The following is a 14703-nucleotide window of genomic DNA, read 5'->3' as shown; positions in this document are numbered from 1 at the left end:
GTGATTTCGCAGATTGGGAGCCGTAGCCTACTTTTCGAAACATACATCGAAATCATTATGATCATTTTCCCATCTTAATATTAAATAATAATGTAAACATTTGTATTTGTGAAGGCTACCAGAAAGGGAACTTGGTCTTAGCAAATGACAGTTTGGCTTTGCAGCTCTGCTTCGGACTAATTCCGTTAATCCCGATTTGTCAGACAACGGGTCCCATTGCTGAATGTCTGAATCTTTGACATCAGGGTGCATGTGGCTCAGATGGTGGTGGTGATGATGATGATGATGGGACAGTTTTACTGCATCCGATTGGGTACCATGTGTTTTATAAGCGGACTCCCTCTGCAGTCAGTGGTGCTGAAATATTGTACTGAAGTTTGTACATGCCATTTTATTTTTTTAAATAATTTCTTACATAAATGACCTGTTTACACGTGTCCCATCTCATCAGATAGTGCTTTGAGGATTTCAATGTCTTTTCGTCCCTGAGGAAACAAATGCACTACACCCAATGAAAACTGGCATATGGAGAGATGCATATTGGCAAGAAGACCGCATGTTGTGCCTTTGCTCGGTGTAGCTTTTATTATGAAACAATAATGAAATTATCATGATGGGAGGTGAATCGTTTAAGTTAGCCTATCTGAGGGAAAGTCTATCTTCATCATAATCATCCACGTTTTTAAAGTAATGAAGACACACGGATTGACCAAACCTTTTTTTTTTACCCATAACCATTTTAAAACTGAATATATTGCTTACTTATTGTTAATAGTGGTTCATTGCTTTGCATGTGAGTATGAAAGAATTGATCTGGTGGCAATTTTGTAGTGCTTTATGTACTGTGGCCATTGGCTTCCTCTGGTGTGGCATTGAAAGAGTACAGGAGTCAGTGTCTCTGGCCAGACATAATATCCAAGTAATGTGCCTGCAGCTGTTATGCAACACATGAACTGCAACTGTTAAAATATATATTGACTTGCTGTGTTTTAAGACATATGAAGACCTGAGCCGTTGTATTGTCTGCATGATGATGTTAGGAACAGCAAGTTGGCGTGTGCTTAGCTTAGTCATAACCTTGGTGAATATAGAGTTGAAATGCAAAATGGTTTTACTGTACATAGATACATAAAGACCCAATGAAATGTTAAATTTAACATTCTCTCTTCTGTTGACCAATATAAGACCTGAAAAGTCCATCTTTGCACATAATGAGTTGTATATATTAGTACCTTAAAGGTACATACAGTAATGGTACTACCAACCAAATGCATACATATTTGTACCTAAGTGGTACATATTATGACCTTTTTACACTGTGTACTTTTTTGAATAGTTTGCATAACGATGTTTATACTGTCTAATAGAGCTACATTAAATATTGTAATTATATACTGTAACAAAACTGAATGCATTGCTTGTTGTTTAACAGAAGGCTTGCACTGTTTGTGAATAGAATGGTCTGTCAGCAATTAAACTCTTGGCACCCTTTCTTAAAATAAATCCTGGTGTACCCCGTGGTTAAAAGAGAGGGGCGCTTCTGACTGGTTAGCGGAGGGTATTCCTGCTCATTCTGCCGGCGTTGGCATGGGTGCTGAGAAAATGCTGAACAATAAACGCTGCTTCCCAGTGCTGCCGCTGCAGAGGAGAGCCCATATGTCATGAGAGAGGCTCACACAGAGAAAGAGGAGTTTGGGGGAGGGGTGGGGAGGGATGGATGGGAAGGGGGCTGGGTTTGGGTTTGAGAGAGAGAGTTCTCGATGCTAAAGCGGGACCCCCATGGGAAAGCGTAAAAAGGACGCTCTAGTTTAATTTACCCCCTCCAATCAAAACGAATGTACTTGCCTGTGTTTTTGCTATCCCCTTTTCTTTGTGATGGTTCAGCTATCACACGTCGTGTCCTTGCCACTAAAGTCAGCTGAAAGTAGAAAGAGGAAGATCACAGGGTGAGACAGATTGGCATGTCTGCAATAAGTGGTCTTTTGGGCGATGGCCACTCCGGACCACAATAACAATACCTGCTTTATGAGGATCACGCAGTTGCCTCTGCTATCTGTTTTATTGTTCCTGCTTATTTCTTCCTTATTCTCAGATCTGCTCATATTCCCTCTTCTCCACTTGTTCAGCCCTCTTTCCCTTCTCTCATGAAGTCAGGGTGTCCCATAGGAGTCCCTTTAATGAAGCCACGAAGTACCTGAATCACGCGCGCTGTCACAGCCAGAAATGGAGCCGGCTCAGTGGGTCAGGACTAGGCCGTGTGTATGGGTAGGCTTCATGCAGAGTGGTGTTAGAGCTTCAGGCCTCCTTTGCACTTCCAGCATGGTCATGGAGATAATCAAGCTATATATACACTCTACCTTAGGGCCAGTGAGTGTCCGCTACTGCAGAGGCACTGGTGCAAGGCGTATGTGAAGAGCTACCGGCAAAACCACACAAAATACCTTCATTTTGCTGCAGTGCACGTACGGTTCATGTCATTTCGAGATAGCAAATAAGTGATGCTTCCACGTGTGGATTGTCGCTGCTGTTCCTGTCTTCCAGGATGTAGTTCAGAAAATACAAGCACTCAAGATTTCAGGCATAATAATGTGCAATTTCAGAACTTGAAGTGTAGTTTCGTGAAAACATGGTCAAAAAAAATATGTACTGTAGGTCTATTGAACCAGCCCAGTCTCACGAAATTTCGTTATATAGTCACATACATTTTTGATTCTTTTTTTGTGATATTATGACGAATTTCTGCGTTTTTTCGTGATCGTATAACGAACTTCTGATTTCATGTGATTATCACGTATTGGTTACTCAACTGTTTTGTCCTATTTTATTACCATTGTTGCTTCGGTTTAGGGTTACCGTATTTATTGGTCTATAAGCCGCAGTATAAAAAGTCTTTCTTTTACGTCCTCCTTTGGGTTTCTTCTCTTCCGTGGTGCAAGTTCGAGGAGGAAAGCAGGAGCGACAATGAAAACAAACCGAAACTAAAGACGGTGTTCATGCGTTATGCGCATGCGTCACTCGTGTAAAGTTACTGGAGCGTGACGTCTCTCACAAGGAACGTAATGGCAGTGATTGACAAGCCAGAGGGCCAATCGCTCATGCAATGATTACTTCAACGAATGGCTGATGTTTTTAAGGCCCTACCTTATGCACAGATGACATATATTAAATGTATTACTTTCAGTGCACCTAATAAATAGTCTTTTATCATTTAGTAAAGACAGTTTCAAGTAATATTGCAAAAATGTATTAAACAAACATCCTCTTTTCCACCTTTAATATGTAATGACGAGTATGCGAACTTCACGCAAGTTGGCTTGTTTGGTTAATTTAGCCTATTCAACCTTCCAGGTAAGTTCTGTATGCTATGGTTTATCGTTAAAATAACTGATAATATTACTTTACCGTACAGACACCTATTCAGCCTGCTGTTCTGTCTGATATTGTATAGTTGAGTAACTTGCCTTTCCAGATTAAATGTCTGTTCTTCGGCTTGGATTTTGTGAAATAATTTTCTAAATAAACGCGACGTATAGTCTACTGTGACTTATATATGTTATTTCATCTTAATGACGCATTTTTGAATGATGCGGCTTATACTCAGTAGATATAATATATGGTAGATTTGCAGAAAATGACAAACCCGACTCTAACCCTAACGCCAGGGGACTTTAAAAAAAATAAATCAGAAAAAATTGTATAAACCAATACATAAAGTAACATTCTAATGCAAGCTCCAAATCTAACCCTAAACTGAAGTGACAATGGTTTGAAAATAGGAAAAAGCAGTTGAGTGACCTATGCGTGATAATCACACAAAAACAGGAATTCGTTATACAATCACGAAAAAACGCGGAAATTCGTGATAATATCACGAAAAAAGAATCAAAAATTTACGTGACTATATCACGATACCTTGTGATTGAACAGTGTTTTAAAAGCCCTATATTTATACTTTTTTAAGTAAATCAATGAACAAATGGCTTACAAATATATGTTTAGTGTGTTAAGTTATGGATAGAAAACCTTTTGTTTATAATGTGACATTTATTTATTAACCTGTAATTTTCAGCCCTACAGTTTGTTGTTTGTTGTTGTGTTTTTTTAAACAATGGTGAAACCTCATTGTTAAATTTAATATAGTTTGGACAACTTCACAGAAAAAAGTATCTATTTTATTTGGTGGTGATTATGCATTCATACGTAAAATACAATTAAGGAAAAAGCATGAATGAAACCCCAACATCACAGGGGCAAAGCAGAGCGCAATACAACATACAAATTCATACGAATTAGCCACATTGTAAAATATGTACGTATTGCCATGAAATTGTGTTGGTATGAAGGTTATCATTTAAATGGTGCTTTAGCATACATCTTCTTTATCACCACAAAGAATGTTTTGTGTTTTAGCCTTTTTGGACTATCAGCTGTTGACTGTCTTGCTGAGCTGACTTTGCGAACAATTTGTCAGTGTGTTTCTGTCTGAGGGGGTTGCAGTATCCCAGACATATTCCAGCCTTCGGTTGGCTCTCATTTAGTGAGTGCCGGATAGCAGTGGTTGGTTGTCATGGCTGCGCCCCCTTCCCACAAGCCTGTTCTTACAATGGCCATGCTTTCCATCTTAGAGATCAGAAGCAGACAGCAACAGTCCTCAGACCCCCTCTTTCCCACCCATGATTTATGTAAATGACATTCAGTCCTCCTTATTAACACTGTAGGATGCACACATATTAATCTATGGAGGAATACACAGTCTTTACGTCATATGCAAATCATTAATCCTGCAGAAAGAATGGTGAAGGAATGTGCATTAGAATGACCGCTTACAGTAAATCTATTTCATTGGTGGGCCAGCCTGGTCTCACAAGAATTTATACGGATTTTACGAGTTGGCTTATTCGTATAAATTCGTATGAAGTGAATCGTATCAAAATTATAATAAAAAAACACAACTAAGTTCCAGCCCTAACCTCGTCGTCACATGGCAAAAGCAAAACGTACAAAAATGTATGAATGTGGTCGTACGAATTAATATGAATTAGCTATCTAGTAAAACATGTACAAATTGCCACGAGACAGCGTTGGGTGGGCTCTTATGTGAGATTAAAAATATTTTTGTCTGTATGTAACTGCCAATGTTTCAATCTTTTGACAAGGAACTGCGTAAAATATATTTATTAGTGTTTTATCACTTTTAATTTAGTTTATTATACTTTTCGAATCCTGTCATGAGCCAGAATGACATTTAAGAGATGCGTTGTCATGCAAAATATTGCGTTTTCACAACATATCAAATAAAAAAATAAAAAATCCTTATAGTTGTTTTACTGTTTATGATGGTTGTGTGGCATTGTTTATAATAGCAAATTTTGTTCATTAGAATAAAGATATTAGAATAAGTGATGAAAACCTTAAAGGTGGGGTGCCTGATCAAAAAAAAAATGGGCCGAGTACCAAAACACACTTGTAGCCAATCAGCAGTAAGGGGCATGTCTACTAACCGACATCGTTGCTTGGGTTGCGTAAGTGTGGGGCGGTTCTATCGAAAGAAGGTCCAGATTTCAAATCTCAATATTGGCTTTCAAAGATCGTGCACCCCGCCTTTAATGTTCAATGCAGAACAGGTGGGCAAACTGTGTAATTTTTATTATCATAAAACACATAAATTCAATTTTGGTAGTGGTTAACAACTGGTTAGAGTTTTAAAAGTGTGAATCTTTGACTGAAGTAGCAGCTCACTACCCTGCACTTGTGGCAGGTATATGCAGACAGAGATGAAGTTGTTTCATTTGTGGTCCTCATATCATCTGTGGTATGCTGCTGTACGTGCCATTGTCTATGTAGGTTTGGTGATCTCCATCCCCCTATGCTGCTGAAGAGCCGAGAAACCTTTTATCAGAGAAACGCAGAACAGACCCTTAACTTCTGCTGTTGTCTCCTACAATGTTTCCTTCTCTATCTCCATCACACCATCCCTGCCTCTGCTGTCTTTCACTTTGGGCTGTCTTTCTGCAGATGCTACGTGTGGGTTCGGCTCCTCACCGAGGCTGCGGAAAGTTTAGCTGGAGGGTATTGGCGGTCTTAAGGTTTAAATCACACAACCCACATGGATAATTTGCTGTGTCTTAATTTTAGACCTGTCATGTGAGAACAGTGAATGTGCAGCCAGATATTATAATTTAGCAAATAGCAAGAAATAGACACTAATGAAGCTTACTGTAGATTGTTGTGTGTATTTGTGTTTAACATCCTCATATGCGACTAGTACATCTGCAGTGACACGGGAGTCCAAACAGTGGGCCACAGCTCAACAGATGGACTAATTCTGGGTTTAATTAGGACAGACATTTAGCCTGCAGCCCGTGAAAGTGCTCTCATGTCTATGTGCAAGTTCAAGCCAAAACAGAGACTGTGAGTGCAAAGGAAAAGGAAAGGATTGACAGTACTCAGAAAGAAAGAGGGTTGGGGAAAGGGGTGAAAAGGTGTAATAGAGGTGGATCGAGAAAGCAGGAAGAGAGAATTAGATAAAAAGAAAACAGGTAAAAGTGAAGAGAGAAGGGGAAAAATATAATGGTTGAGAGAAAAATGTTTTACGGAGAAATAAGCAGCATGATATCACAGGAATTTCGAAGTATTTCACAAGGTTGCTTATTTAAATGAATTTGTCTGATTTGTACAAAAACGTAATAAATAAATAAAGCAATAATAAAGCCCAACCTCTAAAGACATCTTTTTTGGGGGTGATAACCGGATCAAGTACAAATTTTACATATGAGATTGGGCCGATGGTGTAGTGCAGGGGTCCCCAACCTTTTTTAGCTTTAAAAAAAAAATTTGCGGACCGGGGGTTGAGGTTTGGGGGGAGGGGTCGCTGAGTTGCTGTTCGAACAAAGTGCTGAAAATCCTCCTTTGCGAAATGTATAACGTTTTAAACGGAAAATCAAATAACCATGCATTGGGAAAATGTATAATTGCTTTATTTTATATAGACGTGTAAAACCATATTTTGGCGGATAGTTTTTTACTTTCATTGTTTCAGTTTGCCTGCCCTTTTAGTCTTAATTAACGGTAAACGAACTTGGCCAGCTTGATCTCACAAAATACATGAAATAGTCACACATTGTTTTGCTCAGTTTTTCGTGGAATTGACACATATTTCCACCATTTTACGTGCCCATGCCACGCATTTTTTTTTCTGTGTCAGTTTCACGTTTTGGTTACTCGACTGTTTTTCCTATTTTCTTATAATTGTTGCTTCAGTTTGAGGTTGGAACAACTTTCTGTTACATAAGATGACATCCTTACCCAAACCCAACTCTAACCCTAACGTCAGGCGACAATGGTTTAGCATACGAAAAATTTTTTGCAAAGTACTTAAAGTGACATCCTAACGCAAAATTCTTAAAGTGACATCCTAACGCTAACAGCAAATCTAACCCCAAACCGAAGTGACAATTGTTTAAAAATAGGAAAAACAGTTGAGTAATCAATACGTGAAACTGACACGGAAAAGAAATGCGTGGCATGGGCACGTAAAAGGGTGGAAATACGTGGCAATGCCACGAAAAATTGAGCAAAATAATGCGTGACTATTTCACAGAAATTTGTGAGATCAGGTCAACCTGATGTTTTCCTATTTTTAAACAATTGTCGCTTCGGTTTGGGGTTAGATTTGCTGTTTTGCTTTCGCACTTTTGGTGACCCGAGTTCCATTTCTGGCTTGTGGTCATTTGCCGATCCCATACCTCTCTCTCTTCCCCATACTTTCCTGTCCTCTCCATACTCACTGTTAAAATAAAGTCCAGAGATTTGTAAAATAGTTACAAATTGTCGTCAGATTGTGTTGAAATAGCTGAAGAAATTGTTACTGTAACAGAAAGCTGTGTTTCTTTCACTGCATGTGTCAGATTCACCCAGTTACAATTTAAAGGCTAAACAAACATTTTAAGAAATCAAAATATTATAAGACTTAATTACAATACAAATGTATTCCCTCTATAGTCTTTGGATGTTTCTGCCAATGTTCAAGTACTGTATTAATGAAATGAGGTGTCATGTAGTTACGGTTTTGTATGCATGATTGATTGGTAAAGAACCCAGAGGGGCCAAATATCCTGTCCAGATGGTGGGGTTTGGTCAGGCCATGTCATTAGTCAGGTACTTGCCGATGCTTGCTGGCCCCTTTATTCAGGCATCAGCTTTCTTTACAGTGGGAATTTACAAGTGAAAATATACACTGTTGATAGAACGCCCTTTTCAAATCATAATATCCGAAAGCGTTAATATTGTGGCAACATCACTGTGACAGTTGGACGCCTTTCCAACCAATCACTGCGTGTGCAGCAAAACCCAGCAATATAATAATAGCTACACACATCTCTTTCTTCAATCTAAAGGAAAGTTGAGGGTTTCTATGGAAACCGGGGGAGGCAATTTTATACATATGTTTTCTAGGTGGCTGTGCTGCATGGTTCCTCAGCCTTGCCTTAAGGGTCCAGCTATTGATTGTAGCTTCTCTGCCTGAGCTATTAGAATGTGAATGAGGATCTCCCCCATCTCTTAATGCATGCTGAATAATGCCTTTCAAGGCCAAATTTGAGCTTGGGCCTTGTCTGATAATATCTGTGAGCTCATGATTTTACACCTAATGACTGGATCTGATGTTGTGAATGGCCAAAGGTTTCAGTTTCTGTAGAACTGAACACTTGGAGTTGAATGGGTCTATTCATACTTTCATGGCTGGAAGACTTGAAGGTCTTGTTTTCAAATCATGGAGATGCTTGCAGAATTGTGGATGCCAACATGTCAGATGTCATAAGCTTCACATAATTAATTTGTCAGGCACAGTTTAAAGCAAAGTCCAGAAAATAAGCTTGCATGTTAAAGAAGCAATAACACGTTATTAATGAATGATTGTGAGCACTGAATTTAATTGTGTAAGTGTTTTCAGAGGCTAAAATTAGAACATTGAAAAAGCAGCTTACTGATGTCAAAACAATACATGGAGATTGAGATATATAGAGAGGTTTTTTATGTTTAGCTTTTAGTTATTTTACTGAGTTTGCCTGTGCCACTTCCTCATTAAATCTGCCTTTCAGTTTACTTTATGTTGACAATTGTAATGAAATATTCAACTGTTCCTTGTGTAGGGTTTGTTGTTTATGCTCTACAAGGATATAAAAAAACCTGCTGGAGATAACACATTAAATCTGCACTTGTCTACTCTGAGTACAAATTATTAGTATACAGTATGCTATGCTGTATACAGAATTATTATACACACAAGCAGTGCAGAGGTGCCTTCATATTATGATTACAAGAAAGTTTCTGAGAAGTAGCGAACAGACAGTGTTGTTATTTGGACAGAAGGGTCAAACTCAATATAAAGTATATTAATTCTTTCCCCGCCAACATTTAAAAAAAGTTGCCAGCCAGCGGCAGCATTTTTTAAAATAATTTTCACAAAAGTTTAATGCATTCCAGAAAATGTTCTTATTTAAATATATAAACATACAATATATCAAATGAAATGACAAAAAAAAACTGTTTCATCCTACCTTCATTTGCTCTTTTTTAACACCTCTCATATATGGGTAGATTTGTTTAAAAATAAAAAAAATTGAGCAAAAATTACATTTTTGTGAAGGACTTTTGATAGAGATCAGGGTTAAGATGCTTTCTGAATTGCTCCTTTCTTAACTAGGATCTTTTCTTTAATTTTAAAGGGAAATACCCACATTTATAAAAAATGTGTCACTAGGAGCAACTCTTTGCGCTAAAATGTTTTATGAATATGGGCCTAGAATCAGAGCGATCCTCAAAACATACACAGAGTTTGGATTGTTTATATAAGTTGGGTAAGAACACCACCTGGTGGACAATAGTGGAAATACGGATTGCCGGAAAAACTCGTCATTGGCAGGAAAGCGTTTTCTCTTAATTGACGAGTTAATGGCGGGGAAAGAGTTAAGAGAAAGCTTGGTTAACCTTGAAAGCTGACTTGAGATACTTGTATGTACACTGTCCAGCATCTTATAAAAGTACATAGCAATTTTCATGCAACAAACATAGCTGCTGTAAGTTTCATTAGTACTTTGTTATACCCAGCTTATGTTTAGCTTTTGTAATTATGGTTATGTTATGTTCAGCTTTTTTTCAATTTACTAGCTTTGCACCGATATAAAACTTCTGGGCCGATACAGATATTTTTTATTTATTTGACATCTAATATCGACAGTTTCCAGTAGTTGTTTTTTACTAGGGATGACATTGGTCGATACCGATAGATACAGATTTTTGTTATCAATTTCTTGTTTCTAAGTAATATGTTGTGAAATCCTACAAAGTGCTGCGATTTTTGTCATTGTTACTCAATCCAAAATAATCACACAGTGATTCGGCTGTTTTTAAACAATTAGCCTATATCTGATCAACTTATTTAAAAAACTTATATATATATTTAATATATTTCAGCTATATCGTTCGAGTAGGAGTATCACATAGCTGGTAAGAGCCAATCAGATTCAAGAACCAGAGAGAATTGATGTATAAATATATAAATTCTGTTGTCACTGTCACCCAATTTAAAATATTCAGACAGAATTATTCTGATGCTTTTTTGCCCCATTTACCGATACCGATTATCAGCCGATATATCAGTGCATCTTTAGTTTATACCCCTAAATTAAATTTACATTTGTGGTGTCTTGTAATGCAAAGCGTTACCAAATATTCTCCATTTTAAGCTAGGAATTTTAATGGACTGCATTTATTTGTTTAGTTCTTATAAAATTATACAGCAGTTTCTTTTCAAGTGGCCCTGCTTCAGTAGTGAATTTTCCCATGCTTGAGTGAGCATTGTGTTGTTAATGACATCAAGTGACCAGCTTCTCATATCCATATGACCCGGGCACAGCCAATGAGAGGTCTCGCTAACTAGATAACTGTGTCAACATGAATCATTGTTATTGATATTGCCTGGCACATCAGAACAGACAGGACATACGGTTCAGAGACTCTTTTTTTGTCTCATTTACCCCCATTAGAAGCTAAAATAATTTGGCCCTGGTGTAATATGAAATCTACCCACGTATCGCTGTAGCCCGTGCCCTGAAAAACGTAGTCATTATTCCGCGGCTGTTAAAAATATGCTTAAAAATAAAACTACAAGAGATAGCCTCAGGCTACATTGGGGTTGTGATCTCTCTGTGGTGTCGAGACCTTAACGCCTTACAGAATACACACAGATGGCCTCACGACTGCTCGTGTGCGTCTGGGTGTGTGCGTCTATGTTCGCCAAGCATGTGCTAGCCTCTAGCCCCGGCGCAGGCTTCTGATCGAGTGGCATAATCAGATTAGTGAGGTGCAGAGAGGGCGAACCGACATTATTTTCACTTTGACCGCAATGATGACAGGTAGTGCCACAGGCACATTGAAAGAGAGAGAGAATTAGATGGCAAGCAAATTTCCAGCGTGCATGTCCGCGTGCGCGCGTGCACAGGGGTCTTTCTAATTTAGTTGTGCTCCGGACCGAGGCGACTCGAGGAGTGAGGCAGCGTTACTGCATTACAGCACAGCAACTGTTGCCAGCCGTGTCTCCGTGGAGATGGTGCGGTGCACATGCTGAGCACATCTGGCTTGGGCGAGTGCTGCCTGGTTTAGCATGGCAACAGCATCACACAGCCCTGCAGACTGTCACAAGGAGGGGTCAGGGGCCTGGCCTGTGCTTAACCTGAATGCAGATCTGGCATCCCTTCTTATTAAAACTGGAGTTCAGTAGAACTGAAAGTCAAGCAGTGTTTAATCACCTTTAGGCCATTACTTTGGCTTTTACATTGAACAGTATTATTTAGTTAACCTTCTGTGGTTTATTTTTAACCTGTACAATTGATTTTTGTAGTAATGTGATTGTAGTTGGTAACTGATGAGTAGCATTACACCTAAATCTTAATATCCACCTTCACCGTAAGCGTTTCTGATATATAGTGTAATATATCTGGCCTGTGCTCACCGTTTGAATGCAAATGCATTGTTGGACCTTTTTTTGTGCAATATTACCCATCTGCAGAGTCCAGTACCGTCTGTTTTTTACATTAGCTACAGAGTGCTTTACTAAAGCTATTATTTCCTGCTGTTAGCTTTATGCTGCAGAAAAATCCTTTATTTCAGCACATTACAAGTGGGCATCTCCTTTTGCCTTCAGCTGCGTCACTATGGTTACGGGAGCCTTTGACTATGTGTGTGCGGTTTGATTTTTATAAGTTTAATGGATTTGGATTGTTGGTGAATAGCAGCAAATAAAATAGCATGTTTACCAGAGCAAATCAAATTTAGTAACTAAAATAACTGGCTGACTGACACATCCAGGAAGCTTTTTGGAATGTTATACTTCTCTTTTTGACCACGTTTAGATGCAATCTTAAATCTGAATTGGTGTTTTTTTGTGGGACAAACATAATACTGGTCCAAAATGACATGCATTTCGATTGAAATATATGTTAAAGTTTAATTTTAAAATGAAATTAGGAGAGGAACCAAGGAACCAATATTATCATCTGTTTATGATGTCAAATGCACCACAGTGGTCCATTTTACCATATGCATATTTAATTTATATTTCAATTTTTTTCTTGGAATAAAGGTTTCATCAAAAAAATGATGTGGATCTGACAATGAACAATGACAGATTTTACTTTAAGCAGATCAGATTTAAACTGGGTAAGGTATTAGGCCTGTTTGTTTGGTTGGGTTGCCAGCTGAAAGCAGGTCATGTTGCCCTATGTTTCACTGGTTGACCAGATGATGGGGTTTGGGGATTAGTCAGGCCCCCCACAGCTGCAGCCAGAGCCCTGAGTTGAACAGATGGTCGCCTGCATGTTACAGCAGTCACCCCACACCACTGCCCTAATGCACATACAGCACTCGTACACACAAAGGTGTGACAGATGCATCGTAACATTGTGTACTGTATACATCCTGTTAGTTCTTTATTCATGCTCAAGTTTGATGATTATGTAATGATCTGATTGTACATACATGTTCACACACTGTACTCACTGATCTGTGGCTGGTGCTCAGATACTCAGCAGATGCTATGAGCTGGTCAGTGTCACTTTGCTTGTGGCTCAACGCCAGATAGACTCAAGGGCATCGCACTCAATGCTGGATACAGTCAAGAGTGCTGGAAAAGGTGAGGGGGCACCGATTCACCCGGGACAGATGCCACCCTCATACCTCTTTTTTCAGTGTATGATGAAGCGGCCTGACCTTGGAGTACAAAAGACTTTTGTGTTCGTGTCGGATATTTATGAAATATCCATGTGTCATTGCAGGCGGAAAAGTTTGATTTTTTTGTTCATCATTAAAGGAATGGTTCACTCCAAAATGAAAATTAACCCATATTTCATTCATCCCAAGGCTTTATAATGGCATTGGATAGTGCCCCAATAAAAAAAAACAATTCAAACAGTTATTAAATGTCTTCTGAGGTAAAATAAAGTGTTTTTGAAACGTTGGGTTAAAGGTTATGCTTCCGTCTGTCCATCAACTCTTTTGTGAACACTCATATAGCCGAAGTTTGAAATATAAATGCTTTTCTTATAAAAACCTGTTGTTTTACCTTAAAAGACATTTACAGTATTAACTGTATAGATTCGTTTTTGATGGATGCATTGTGTGCATTTTAAGGGCTGTTTACACTTGGTATTAAGATGTGTTTTTATCGATCGGATCACAAGTGGACTAGAGAGACACGTTACGTTTACACCTGGTATTTAAATCCGTCTCTTTTGTCCACTTTCGACCGCTTCTGTCCTGAATACTGTGAGGGGGTGGTCTATGAGACGGTGGGCGAGTCTCTCTGCTGTCATTCAAACCCGAGCGGGAGTAATTATGAGTTTATATGGACGCAAACTAATATTATGTCGGACTACACTGCTTGTTTAGCAAGTAAACATGCTGCACAGAGTTTTGTACGTGTGTATGTAAGAGCTTTCTCTGAATTTTTAGCGCAATTGATGAAATAGGATCGCGCAACTTTCACGCGCTTTCAAAACGAAACTACGGAGAACAGCCGCTTTAGTTTCATCAATGAAAGGCTAAAAATAGCGCTGTTCACAGTATGTTCACGCCAGAAGTAAAAAAAGACGTAAAACTTGTGTTTAATACCTAAGATTAGATAAATGGGCGGTCGCGTGTGGCTTTTCGAACACATTCAACCACATATGCGTTCCGCAACTCCAAAGCGATCCGATCGAAAGTGGTTTCGACTACCTCTGGATGTGGTTGAAAGTGGTCGAAAGTGGACGAGCTCAAAATGTTTTGAACACTGTTTACACCTGGCATTAACGTCGTCCACTTGTGATCCGATCGACGAAAACACATGTTAATGCCAAGTGTAAACAGCCTCTTAGAGGTGGGGCACTATCTAATGCCATTACAAAGATGAAAGAGTCATCATATTATTTAATTTAACTCTGACTGTGTTTGTCTGAAAGAAGAAAGACACAAACACTTAGGATGGCTTGAGGGTGAGTAACATGTGGGCTAATTTTCATTTTTGGGTGAGCTATTCCTTTAAATCCGACAGCAAGGCTTTGTTTAATGAATTAGATTGACATTAATTACAGTAATTTAAGGTGTGTTTGATGTTCTGCAATAATGATAACAATGAAATATTATTTATGATTTGCCTGTTCCAACTTT

The 14703-nt window shown here is 38.7% G+C and overlaps 1 protein-coding gene across 8 annotated transcripts in view; it reads left to right on the top strand.

Moving 5' to 3' along the window:
* The window catches only part of brsk2b (BR serine/threonine kinase 2b), a 138538-nt gene that overhangs the window by 464 nt on the left and 123371 nt on the right, over positions 1-14703 (top strand). The window lies entirely within an intron of this gene.

This window comes from Paramisgurnus dabryanus, chromosome 2 (genome assembly GCF_030506205.2).
Source record: "Paramisgurnus dabryanus chromosome 2, PD_genome_1.1, whole genome shotgun sequence".
In the NCBI taxonomy this organism is placed as follows: Eukaryota; Metazoa; Chordata; class Actinopteri; order Cypriniformes; family Cobitidae; genus Paramisgurnus; species Paramisgurnus dabryanus.
This window is presented reverse-complemented; position numbering and strand designations above follow the sequence as displayed.